Here is a 13450-nt window from a genome sequence, read left to right as displayed (position 1 = left end):
TATTTTTGGTACTGGGGATTTGAACCCAAGGGCACTTTACAACTGTGCTACATCCCCAGCCTTTTTTATTTTTTATTTTGAAAAGGGGTCTCACTAAGTTACTCAGGACCTCGATAAGTTGCCCAGGCTGGCCTTGAACTTGTGATCCTCCTGCCTTAGCCTCCAGAGTTGCTGGGATTACAGGCATGTGCCACCATGCCCAGTAAAATTCTTCTTTTAAAAGGTCTCAGGGAAGTAGGGGAGGGGGGATAGTAGAGGATAGAAAAGGCAGCAGAACACATCAGACACTAGTATGGCAATATGTAAAACAGTGGATGTGTAACTGATGTGATTCTGCAATCTGTATACAGGGTAAAAATGGGAGTTCATAACCCACTTGAATCAAATGTATGAAATATGATATGTCAAGAACTATGTAATGTTTTGAACAACCAATAATAAAAATTAAAAAAAAAAAAACAGAAAAAAAAAGGTCTCAAGGAAGTGATGGCACATGCCTATAAGCAGGAGGATCACAAGTTCAAGGCCAGCCTGGGCAACTTATGGAGTCCTTGACTCAAAAGATAAAAGGGCTGGTGATATGACTCAGTGGTAAAACATCCTGGTTTAAATCCATAATATTAAAAAAATTCAAAAGAGATAACTCAGTGGTAGCATGCCCAGGTTCAATCCCCAGTGTTGCAATTAATTAATTAATTAATTAATTAAAATGAAAGGTATTGAGGGCTGGGGTTGTAGCTCAGTGATAGGGCAGAATGTGACACTCTGCGTCAAAACCCCAACATTAAAAAAAAATAACCTCCCAACTTTGTCCCTTTATACCCATCCCCAAGGAAAAGGGGCATTTGTGTATAGGAGAGACCCCCAGAAATTGGGATGCTCTCCAAGGTGGTGAGGACCTGGCTGATGGAGCAGAGAGGGAAACCAGGGGAGCAGAGAAGGAGTTGCTGAGCAGCAGTGCTCAAGGGTGCTCCCTAATGTTCTTTTACCAGGATTTGACTCTGACGGGAATGCCAAAAGGGCCTGCCTCAGGGGGTGGGAAACAGCTGAGACCAGATACCATATGGAGTAGGGAAAAACCCAGTCCCTTTCAGAGCACATCCGCCCCCTCAGAAACCCCTCCTGCAGCTGTGGGGAGGAAAAGGAAGGTCCTCACCACATGCTAATAGCTCATATGACTGGTGGTGTGTGTCAGGCTCTGTGATGGGCTGCAGACCACACGGTGCACAGCAGCACTGTCCAGCCTGCCCCAGAGAGGGTGGCCACTGAGGCAGAATGGCACACCTGGCACCTGAGGATGTGTCTGAGGAGAGGTGGATGTATGTGTGTGCGTGTATGTACTTGTGTATGCACACACATCCCCAGCACTTTGTGATCTGTTAGGGGTGTCATGGGAGGTGAGTGTCTATGTCGCAGCCCACTCAGAGGATAAATGGATCCTGTGGCCCAAGGGGTGCCTGTGAAAGCTGTTACCTTTTGCCACCACAGGGAAAGATGGGCCATTTTCAGAAAAATCATTATGGGTCATGGCAACAGATTCTACAAGTATTTCCTTTTTGAGGTTCACTGTTTCCTAAGGTGTCCCTGCAGCTGTTAACGGTCCTTGCTTGATTAAAGTTTCCAACAGCCCAGTCCCCTCCCCTGGGCACCCTGGCATGGCCTCCCCCAGATACAGACAGTGGCGTGTGCTGGTGACTCCCTGGGGGCCTCCAGGGGCCTGTGATAGTGGGAAGCTACAGAGCAGCTGGTGCCAGGGTGGGTGGGGACAGTCAGGGCACTGCCTCTATGGGGTACAGGGGTGATGATAGGCAGCATGTGAGTAAATTCTATTTATAGGAATTCCATAAACTGTAGAAAATGTCCTAGTTTTCAGAACCACTGCACAGGTGAACATGACCTGGATGCCAGGTAAAATGACAAAGTCAATCTTCCAGTATTCACTCAAAAAAGAGAATGGGCATGCAGTCTAACATGACCCTTGAAGAGGCTTAAAAAGGGGTTACCCAAGTGGAGCTGGGCTGGGCTAAGCTGTCCATCCACATCTCCAGATCTTCATCAGACTTGGTCTGTACATCTCTCCTCCGAAGCTGTTTTGGTGACAGTTACATATTTCAAGACATTCTGCATTCCATTCCTTCTTATAGTACTTTGTGGTCCTTTTGAGTGAATAGGGTAAAAGAAGGGAATTCTTGCCCTTCTCTAGGTATGTCACATAGGCCTTTGCAATACTCACATTCACATTACCTTTCTAGGCTGGACATCAGACATGATGCCTGTGACTTGGAGGTGCACCCCTACTGTCCAAGTTTCAGTAACAGTGTTTTTTTTTTAATTCTGTTTTCAGTTGTAGATGAACACAATACGTTTATTTTGTTTAATTATTTTTACGTGGTGCTGAGGATCAAACCTAGTGCCTCACACATGCTAGGCAAGTGCTCTACCACTGAGCCAAAACCCCAGCCCCGACAGTGAGTTGTTTTTTTTTTTTTTTTTAAGAGCCGAGGGGTCAGTGTTGTGTGTTTCAACCTTTCCAGGACCATAATGTCATCATCTGAGATCTGAGAGGACCAACACCAAAGTCTACTTCTTGCTGTCTCTTGGTTGTTCCACTGCTTATTGTGGGAAACAGGTTGTGAAGGTCTATAAGGGGAGGGGGCCCAACTGTGAGGGCATGGGGTGGGATGGCATGGGGAAGGGCTCCTCTCTGTCAACTTTGATAAAGTCTAGTCAACATCAGAAAGTCAGGTTATACTTCATCTTTACTGTAACTCACTGGCTTCTAGAAAACCCGAGTCAGGTGACAGGGTAGACAGAATAATGACCTCCCTAAAACATTCACACTCTAAACCTTGGAACTAGAAAATACATTACTTTACCTGATAAAATGTAGATGTGACTTATGTGAAGGTCTGTTAAATGGGAGGTCATCCTGTTTAATTCTAGCAGGCCCAGTCTAATCACATAGGTTCTTTTTTTAAAAAAAAATTATTTTTAGATGTTGATGGATCTTTATTTTATTCATTTATTTATATGTGGTGCTGAGAATTGAACCCAGTGCCTCACACATGCTAGGCAAGCACTCTACCACAACCCCCACCCTCACATAGGTTCTTAAAAGGGAGAACCTTTAAATGAGAAATTATACCCCAATGATTCAAAAGTATGAATCGCCAAGATCATTGTAATGTCGTGTGTAGCTATTAAAAAATAAATAAATTAAAAAAAAAAAAAGGGAGAACCTTTCCCAGCCATGGGAAGAGAGATTCAAGGAGGGAAGATTCAAGGATCACAGAGGTACAACATGAAGACTCAAGCCACAGTTGCTGGCTTTGAAAGTGGAGAAAAGGGATCATTAGCCAAGGAGTCCAGGCAACCTCTAGAAGATGGAAAAGCAAATAAACAGAAAGGAACCCAGCCCTGCTGTCACCTTAATTTTAGTTGTAGACCTGCATCAGACTTCTAACCTGTAAGATAATAAATTTTTAATGGTTTAAGCCATGAAGTTTGTAGTGCCAAAATTGAACAAACATGATTCTATGGTTGAAATGGCCAGTCCTACCACAGGTGTGGCCATTTCCCGTCTCTAAAATGCAAGATGTCCAGACCTCAATCAAGAATATGACTGCAGCTGGGTGCGATGGTGCATGCCTGTAGTCTCAGCAATTCAGGAGGATCAAGAGTTCAAAGCCAGCTTCAGCAAAGACAAGGTGTTCAACAACTCAGTGAGACCCTGTCTCTAAATAAAATACAAAATAGGGCTGGAGATGCAGCTCAGAGGTTGAGTTCCCCTGAGTTCAATCCTTGATCCCCCACCCCCAGCCTCAAAAAAAAAAAGGGGGGGGTATGATTGCTAGAGACAGGAGATGTAACCTTGAGCAAAGTCCTCTTTTAAAACATCAGCCACAATAGCTGCAGAGTCAGGAAGGAGAACTACAGGCCATCTGATAGTACCATCAAGGGGACTTGTGATTCTTTGATCCCTGAAACTTAAGAGCACTGGGAGGGCTCTGGTGACTTGCCCCAGGCCTCTCCTTAGTCCTGTCTTGAATAGTGACACAGATAATAATCTTATATGCTGATGGCACAGAGCTGAGAAGAAAAGCAAATACCTTGCTTCAAAAGGCAAACTCAAGATTCAAGCATTGCCACAGGCAAAACGATGGCTCCTATCTGCAGAATGAAGTGTCATAAAGGAAAGGACAATATGGGGCACAGTGGTGCACTCCTGTGATCCCAGCGACTGGGAAGGCTGAGGCAGGAAGGTGTCAAGTTTAAGACCAACCTCAACAACTTAGTGAGACCCTGTTTAAAAAAAGACTGGGCATGTAGCTCAGTGGTAGAGTGTTCGAGTTTCAATCCCAGTACTGCAAAAAATTAAAAAGCAAAAATAAAGGATAAGAGCTAGCACTTATTTATTTAAACAAAATTGGGGGTTCAAAAAATAAGTTACATGATCATAAGCTGAAGGGAGAGCTTTGGCTTAACAGATTATGTACAAAAATTCAAGGTGAAAGGCAGCTATGAGGCTTTTTAGACTTGAATGGATCTTAGAGAGCCCAACCTATTTATCTTACAAATTAGGAAAATGGGCTCTGTGGGCCATAAGCTCATTATGAATTACCTAGTGACTAGGAGGGTTTGGACAAAAGATGTCCCAAAAGACATTTACCAAGTGTGTCAGTACTATGTCATTTACCAAGTATGTCAGCACTATGTCAGCCACACCTAGAGCTCCTCCTAAGGGGGCAAACCTCTGCTGATGAGTTAGCCCTAGACCCCCAGAATTGTGATTTGTGATCCACTTCAACCTTTCTGACCTCAGCTGGTTGACAGAGGCAAAAGGATAACTGCCTTGAGGCTGAGGGCCACAGATAAGACAACGGCCAGGAAATCAGGGATGACATGAGCTTTTCATGTGTCCATTCTCAGGAATGTAAGTGGAAAATGTAGAGATGACTTCTCATTAGCAGTAGGAGGTGAAGGTTAAAAGATGCTTAGAGTCTGTCAACCCAGAGTGGAGTCCTCCACACTTAGCAAGGAGGACTGGGCTACTTCTGGCTCACACACTTAGTGAGGAATGCGTATCCTGGCAGAGGTAACTGACACTGAGTATCACGAGGGGACAGAGTTGCTGCTACAAAATGGGAGCAAGAGGAAGGGATCCGCACTGGTGCCTCATATTGCTCTCTGTCCAGTGATAGAGCCACTGATGGGTAACCTTGACAGCCTGAAATGCCGGTAACCAAGGCTCAGAACTCTTGAAAACTAAAATCTGACTTACCCACCAGGCAAACAGTCTAGTCCAGCAAGAATTGCTGCTTGAGAGAGAGGAGAGTCTAGAATGAATGGTAGAGGAAAATGAAGATGATCCAGTTGCAACCTTAGAAACAACCACAGCAAGTCAGTGGCTTGTGCCCCTGACTCTCCTATTTTAAGTTTGTCTTGTTTTGTTGCAGTATGGGTATTGAGCCAGGAATTTGCACATGCTAGACAAAAACTGAGCTACATCACCGGCATTTTTTATTTTGAGACAGGGTCTTGTTGTGTTGCCCAGATTGGCCTTGAATTTGTGATCTCCCTGCCTCTACCTCCCCAGGAACTGGTGCCATTGTGCCCAACTGTAAATTTTTATTTTTCTTCCTCTTCCCCTTTCTTTCTCAAGAAACTGACCTGAAGAAACAGTTACAACATGAACTTAATGCAGGACATGAGTAGATTTGAGCTAAGTGGAAAGTATGGCAAATTCTGTGAGGGGGTGGTAACTGGGGTTATGAATACACCAACAATCTCACCCCTGGGGGTGGGGAAATAGTCGAGAGGGTTATGTTTGGCGCAGGCTCTCAGAGTTCCCCAATGGTTTTTGGTCCCAGTTTTGCACTATGGATGTAAAACAGTATCCCATTTTTACTTTAAATTGTACATCTCTTAATCCTAGTAGATTTGCATATATTTCCATGTTTCTTAGCCAGTTGGATTTGCTTTTGTATTGAGGTTAGAATTCTTTGCATTTATTTTTTCTCCCCTGCCCTGAACATTATTCTGAAACATTTTAAATCTAAAGGAAAGTTGAAAGAATAATACAATGAACACCTGTATGTCCTTGTTAAGGCTCAATCAGAGAAGCAGAACCATAAGGATATGCATATTACTTACATATACAGGCAGTCACGTGCTGTATAACAATGCTTTCATCAATGATAGACGATATATACATGACGGTGTTCCCATAAGATTATAATGAAGCTAAAAAATTCTTATCACCTTGTATTTTTACTGTGCCTTTTTTTATGTTTAGATACATCAGTACTTTCATTTTTGTGGTACTGGGGATTAAACTGAGGGTCTTGAACATACTAGGCAAGTCTCAACCACTGAACTACATCCTCAGCAGGAACATCAGTACTTACATTATGTTAATGTTACCTACAGTATTTGATATAGTGACATGCTGAATGAGTTTGTAGCTTAGGAGCAATAGGCTCTATCAAAGAGTCCAGATAATGTAGTCAACTATCCCATCTAGGTTTAAGCACGCTCTATGTTGTTTGCTTAAGGATTAAATCACCTAATGATGCATCTTAGAATGTGGCCCATCATTAAGTGGCACGATTGTAGTACATACATAAACACTTTTTTCAACTAAGAGTGGGATGGGGAATTGCTTTTGCACAATTATACAGTTGTAGGAGCTGAAAAGAGACTCTGAAATGCATCTTTGCTTCTGATACTGGAGTATGGAAATATGGGTGGAAAATAGGGAGAGCAGAGATAAGCCAGGATCCATGGGGACAGACTCTATTACTGCCTCTATCGTGATGCTATATATGTCCTGCAGGAGAAGCTGTGCTTCTAGCATACCCTGCTGCCACACTGGAATGCAGTCCCTGCTACTTAGGCCTAGCACATAATAGGCACTCACTAGCAATCACTGGATGTACCAGGACTGTTTATTATGTTGTCTTTACTTTTCCCAATGAGTTGATTTGTTATTTTTTAAAATATACAATGACCTAGTTTTGGATTCTGTTTTATTCCGCTGATCAATTTTTCCCCTTTATCCAGTAAGTGGCCTTACAGTGTGTTCTGATATTTGCTAAAGTAAATCTCTCTCTCTCTCTCTCTCTCTCTCTCTCTCTCTCTCTCTCTCTCTCTCTGTGGGTGGGTGGTGGTGGTGGGGATCAAACCCAGGGTCTCACAAATGGTAGGCAAATACTCTGGACTAAGCTACATCCCCAGTTCTCTCACACTTAAAAATTTTTTTTCTGGGTTTGATCCCCGTACTGAATATACATATATAGAGAGATATACCTTTTTTCCTCATACTGGGCATGGTGGCACACACCTGTAATCCCAGGGGTTACGAATACACCAACAATCTCACCCCTGGAGTCTAAGGAGTCTGAGGCAGCAGGATTGCAAGTTCTAGGCCAGCTTTAGCAACTTAGCAAGACCCTGACTCAAAATAAAAAAATTAAAAGAGCTGGGGGGACTGGGGTTGTGGCTCAGTGGTGAGTGCTTGCCTAGCATGTGTGAGGTACTGGGTTTGATCCTCAGCACCACATGAAAAACAAGTAAATAAAATAGTTATAAAAAAATAAAGGGGAGGGGAAGGGAGGAATGAAGGACAGCAGAATAAAATAGACATTATTATTGCTGTGGGTACATACGTGACTGCATGACCAATGTAATTCTGCAACCTGTACACTCAGAAAAATGAAAAACTATATCCCATCTGATTCAAATGTATGATATGTCAAGATCATTGTACTGTCATTTGTAACTAATTAAAACAAATTTAAAAAAAGAGAGAGAGAAATAAATAAATAAAAGAGCTGGGGATAGGGATGGAGCTGTAGCTCAGTGATAGAGTGCTTGCCTAGCACATGTGAGGCACTGGGTCCCATCCATAAAAAAATAATAATAAATAAAATAAAGGCATGCTGTCCATCTACAACTGGAAAAAAAAAAACACACACTTTAAAAGAGAGAGAGAGAGAGAGGGGGGCTGGGGATGTGGCTCAAGCGGTAGCACGCTCGCCTGGCATGCGTGCGGCCCGGGTTCGATCCTCAGCACCACATACAAACAAAGATGTTGTGTCCGCCGAAAACTAAAAAATAAGTATTAAAAAATTTTCTCTTTTTCTCTCTGTTTAAAAAAATAATGAAGTGAGGGGCTGGGATTAAAGCTCAGTGGTAGAGTGATTGCCTAGCATATGTGAGGCCCTCGGTTCATTCCTTAGTACCATATGAAAATAAATAAAGATATGTGTCCACCTACAACTAAAATAAATTTTAAAAAATATAGATTCACATTTTTAAATAATATTGTATAACTTTCTTCTTTCTTCTTGAGTACTGTGGTTTTGTTTTTTTTTTTTTTTTTTTTGGTACCAGGAACTGAAGTCAGGGAAGCTTATCCACTGAGCCACATCCTCAGCCTTTTTTTTTTTTTTTTTTTAGAAACAGGGTCTCACTGAGTTGCTTAGGGCCTTGCTAAGTTTCTGAAGCTAGCTTTGAACTCACGATCCTCCTGGCTCAGCCTCCAGAGCTGATGGGATTATCAGTGTGCACCACTGTATGCAATAAGTACTGTGCATTTTGTGGTTAAATTTACACACCATAGCCTAGTGGTTACAAGGGTAGCATCAATGCTAAACTGCCAGGACTCAAATTTCTACTTGGAAATGTTACTGGCTACTGCTCTGAGGTAAATCATTGAATTTCTCCGCTCCTCAGTATTCTCTGGTAAAAATCATCATTATCATTATCATCTCAAGAGGATGTTGTAGGATTAATACAAAGTGCTTAGAATGGTGTATGTTACCATTATTATCCTAAGAATTTTATAATTTTGTAATTGGAGATTGAAATTGTGCTGGGCATGGTGGCACCCTCCTGTTATATTAGCTACTCTGGTGGTCCAGATGCCAGCCAGGGCATCTTAACAAGATCCTATCTCAAAATTAAAAAGATCCTATCTCAAAATTAAAAAGAAAAAGACCTGGGGATATAGCTTGGTGGTAGAGTGTTCCTGAATTCACCCCAGTATTGTAAAAAAAGAAAGGAAAAGAGGAAAATTTGAAATTGAGATTTACCATTTGAGATGCTTATTACTAGAGTAAAATATGATTTGTTTTCATTATATTTATCATGGATCCAGTTACCTCTCCCAATTGCATTAAGTCTTTATTACTAGAGTCTTTTGGATTTTCTGGTAATACAATCACTTCAGCAATTCAAAGAACTTTATGCTTTCTTTTCAGATGGTTATAGTAATTCACTGTCTTGTCTTACTGCATTCAGTAAAATTTCCAAAATATGTTAAATAAGAAGAAGAATGGCAGACATCTCTGTCTAAATTCTTCCTGAAATATATCTATTTCCTCTAAATTTTAAGTTGGTTGCTGAGGAATTTTAAACTGTAATTTCTTATCATTCTTTAATTTTCCCTTTTATCTGTAGGAAATAAATAAAATTAATAACAACTAGTCTTGACTATTTTTACTCTCTTTTAGGCCCCTTAATTGTGCTTGCCTAAGGTTTACTTTTTTTTTGGGGGGGGGGTACTAGAGATTGAACCCAGGGGAGCTACATCCCCAGCCCTTTTTATTTTTTATTTTTTTAATAGTAGACAGGATCTCTCTAAGTTGCTGAGGGTCTTGCTAAGTTGCTGAGGCTGGCCTCAAACTTGCAATCCTCCTGCTTCAGTCTCCTGAATTTACAGGCATGGACCACCATGCCCAGCTACCTATTTTATGATCCCTTTAAAATAACAACTTTTTGGACTTATTCATCTTTTTTAAAATTTTGTTTTTCATTTCTAAATGCTAGCTTCTGTCATAATTATTTTCTGTTTTCTTTTGGTGTCTTTTCTTGGTGTTTTAATAACTTTTAAAAATGAGTACTCCCTTTATTTTTCCTGTGGGTTTTTTTTTTTCTTTTAAGCTTGTTACCTTTATGGCAGTTCAGTGGATAATATATGATACAAGGTAATTAAGAAAGTATCCAGTGGTGTACTATTTTTGTTCATTCAACATTTATTTTGGAAATGTGGTGAGTTGTTTTTTCTTTTTTAAAACCAGCTTTATGGGCTGGGGTTGTGGCTCAGTGGTAGAGTGCTTGCCTAGCATTTGTGAGGCGCTAGGTTCAATCCTTAGCACCAGGTAAAAATAAATAGAAAAAGGTATTGTGTTCATCTACAACTAAAAATATTTAAAAAATAAAACCAGCTTTATTGCATTGTAATTTTTGTATTTTTTATTTTTTGATGGTATTGGGGATTGAATCCAGGGCCTCATGCATGCTAAACAAACGCTCTACAACTGAGCTATATCCCCAGCCCTTGCACTGTAATTTTTTAAAAAATTATTTTTAATTTGAAACAGTCTTTTGCTAAGTTGCCCAGGCTGGCCTTGAACTTGAGATCCTCTTACTTCAGCCTCCTGAGTCACTGCGACTACAGGATTCACCACCTTACCTGGCTACTGCATGAGTTTACATACAACAAAGTTGATCAGTTTTGAATTGTAGCATCCTGAGTTTTGAAAGATGTATTCAACTCTGTACCCACCGGGTCAAGACACAAAGTATTCCTATCATCCAGAAATTCGCCCCTTCATCTTTGCAGGCACTTCCCCAATCCTGAAACTCAAATACCCCTGTTTTGACACTGTTACATAGCTCTGCCTTTGTTTATTTGTCTGATAACTCTCTTCATTTTTATTTTAAAACTCTATCGCTTTGCTTTAATTGTATTTCTCTTAAGTTATATGTACCTGAATTATTTGATTAATAGCAAAGTGTGACAGTCTTTTTGTTTTTGCTTTTGGTACAGGGGGCACTTTACAGACTGAGCTACATCTTCAGCCCTTTTGTTTTGAAACACAGTATCAATAAGTTGCTTTAGGGCCTCAGGAAATTGCTGAGACTGGCCTTGAACTTGTGATCCTTCTGTTTCAGCCTCTGAAGTGGCTGGGGTTACAAGTGAAGACAACTGTACCCAGCCTGACAGTCTTTTTAATGTGAGGATTCACTTCACTTGTGTTTACTGGTAAAGAGTGATGCTTTTGATTTTATTTTTTCCATCTTACTTGTTTTTGTTTCATTCTAATGTTTTAGGGGGAATAGCACATAACTTTTATTTATATTTCCATGTTATGGAATTTCCAGAAAACAGTTTAGACACAGGGGCTTTTTATGCCCTAAGGAAATAAGAGGGCCTGGAAACCACTCTAGGGGAAGCCATGTTGGACTGACTGGAGCAGAATTGGGTTCCTGGAGCCAGGAGCCATGGCAAACCTGGAAATGTACCATTATCCAAAATAAATAAATAAATAAATAAATATTTTTTTTAAAAAATAAGAGATTCACAGGACCCATTATAGAAGGTGTCCCATTTACCAGAGCCAGCATTGAAGTGTCTTGTATTAGGTTTGTGGAAAGAACTTGAAATCATTCTAGAAAAAGCCAATTAGAAAGGTAATTTTTCATTTTAGCTAGCTTTAAGTAGAAAGAGTGGAAACATGGATGAAACAATGGAAGATGAGACTTGTCATTAAGGTCTGTGGAGCCCAGGCAGTGAGGCTCACCTGTAATCCCACTCAGGAGGCTAAGGGAGGAGCGCAACTTCCAGGTTAGCCTCATCAATTTAGAGAGACCCTGTCTCAAAAGATTTTCAGGCTACATTTTTCACAGGGTATTATTTGTTTTAAAATGTTTACATTGATGCTGGGGATATAGCTCAGTTGATAGAATGCTTGCCTCTCAATGCACAAAATCCTGGGTTTAATCCCCAGCACCACCAAAAAAAAAAAAAAAAAAAAAAAAGTTGCCTAAAATGTTTACATTGTTGTTAACTCTTCTTTACCTTGATTGAATGGATTGCTATTCACTACTTTTTTCCCTTATTACTTTGGAGTTTTTCATCCTATTATTAGTTATCATCCTCGTCGCTGCTCTCAGATACACACGACTCTTCTAGTATATAAAACAGAATAACTATTTCCAAAATATTATAATGATCTTCTACTTCCTCCCCACCCCAGTGAAATGTGATCTTGAGATTACTTTCACTACCCTTCTTTCCTCCCCCTTTTCTTCCCTGCCTCTCCTCCATTAGACTTCCGGAACACTTTACCTTCCCTTTATCCCTGCCATCTGATTCCAGAGTAAGATAATTTACTTTTCTTAGAATTTCCCTTGCAGTGTGTTCAGTTTCAAGAGTTCTTATTTAGCATGTGGGTTACACATTATAAATAAGTTTGGATATAAATACATAGATCATGGTTCATTACTCCCCGCTGCTTTCTTTCCTCTTTTCTTCATCTTCCCCTGTCTTAAAGTTCTGATTCATTTGTTCCTTAATTAGGGTCTTCTCTTCTCTCAAAAGTCTTTCTCAGATGAAGTATAGTGACTTCAGCAAACTGTCAAATATCTTTTATTCTTCCTTGACTGGGTTCAAGTTGCAGGCCTTTTACTCATTAACCTTCATTCACTTTTGCTGCCTTTTAACTTCTAGGGTTGCAGATGAGAATAAAGACCTTGAAGCCTGTCAGGTGGTGCACACCTGTAATCCAAGCGGCTCCTGAGTTCAAAGCCAGCCTCAGCAACAGAGAGGTGCTAAGCAACTCAGTGAGACCCTGTCACTATATAAAATACAAACTAGGGCTGCAGATGTGGCTAAGTGATTGAGTGCCCCTGAGTTCAATCCCTGATACAAAAAAAAGAAAAAAGAAAGAAAGAAAAGAAAAAAAGTTCTTGATTTCTGACAGAAAAAGTGTGTAGGACTCTTAGGTCTTTCTAGTTTCCTTACCTGTTACGGCTGTGTGTCTTTTTCTATCAATCTGGTCTGGAATTTAAGTCTTTTTCCAGCACATAGAAATGTCATCTATTATTTAATCATGACCTCTTCTTTCCTGTTCCCTTTCTTCTGGAACCCAGTGTGTTGCAGACCTCCTGGGTCTGTTTCAGTCTCTCATCTTTCACTACCAGACATGCATATCTATATTTTTATTGTACATTTTGAGATATTCTATTTCATTTTCTGGACCCATTTTTTGGGGGTTTCAGCAGTAGCTGTCCTCTCTTTTGGTACCTTTGGTACTGTTATCACATTTTCTAGTTCAAGGAAATCTTTTGTGTTTGAGCTTCATACTCACCTCCTTCAGGTCCTCATATTTTCTGTTAGGCATTCATCAGTTTCTGCAAACATGTCTATTTGCTCTCTGGTTTGTCTGTATTTTCCCAGCTTCAAAAGCTGAGAAATGCAATCCACTAGTAGGTTTTTTTGTTTGTGGCTCTTTTTTTGTTTGTTTTTGGTGGCAGTGTTGGGGGATGGTCAGGGAGACTGCAAAGTTATTGATTGTCCTTGAGAAGCAGGTTGTTTCTGGGACTTGTTTTATTCCTGAAGATCCTTGTCCTTGGCTCTGAGACTGTCCTCCAGAACTTGTCT

Source organism: Marmota monax, unplaced genomic scaffold, assembly GCF_021218885.2.
Source record: "Marmota monax isolate L192 unplaced genomic scaffold, Marmota_monax_Labrador192_F-V1.1 WCK01_AAM20220418_F8-fsc00069, whole genome shotgun sequence".
Lineage (NCBI taxonomy): Eukaryota > Metazoa > Chordata > Mammalia > Rodentia > Sciuridae > Marmota > Marmota monax.
The sequence above is the reverse complement of the archived record's forward strand: the minus strand, read 5'-3'. Positions refer to the sequence as shown.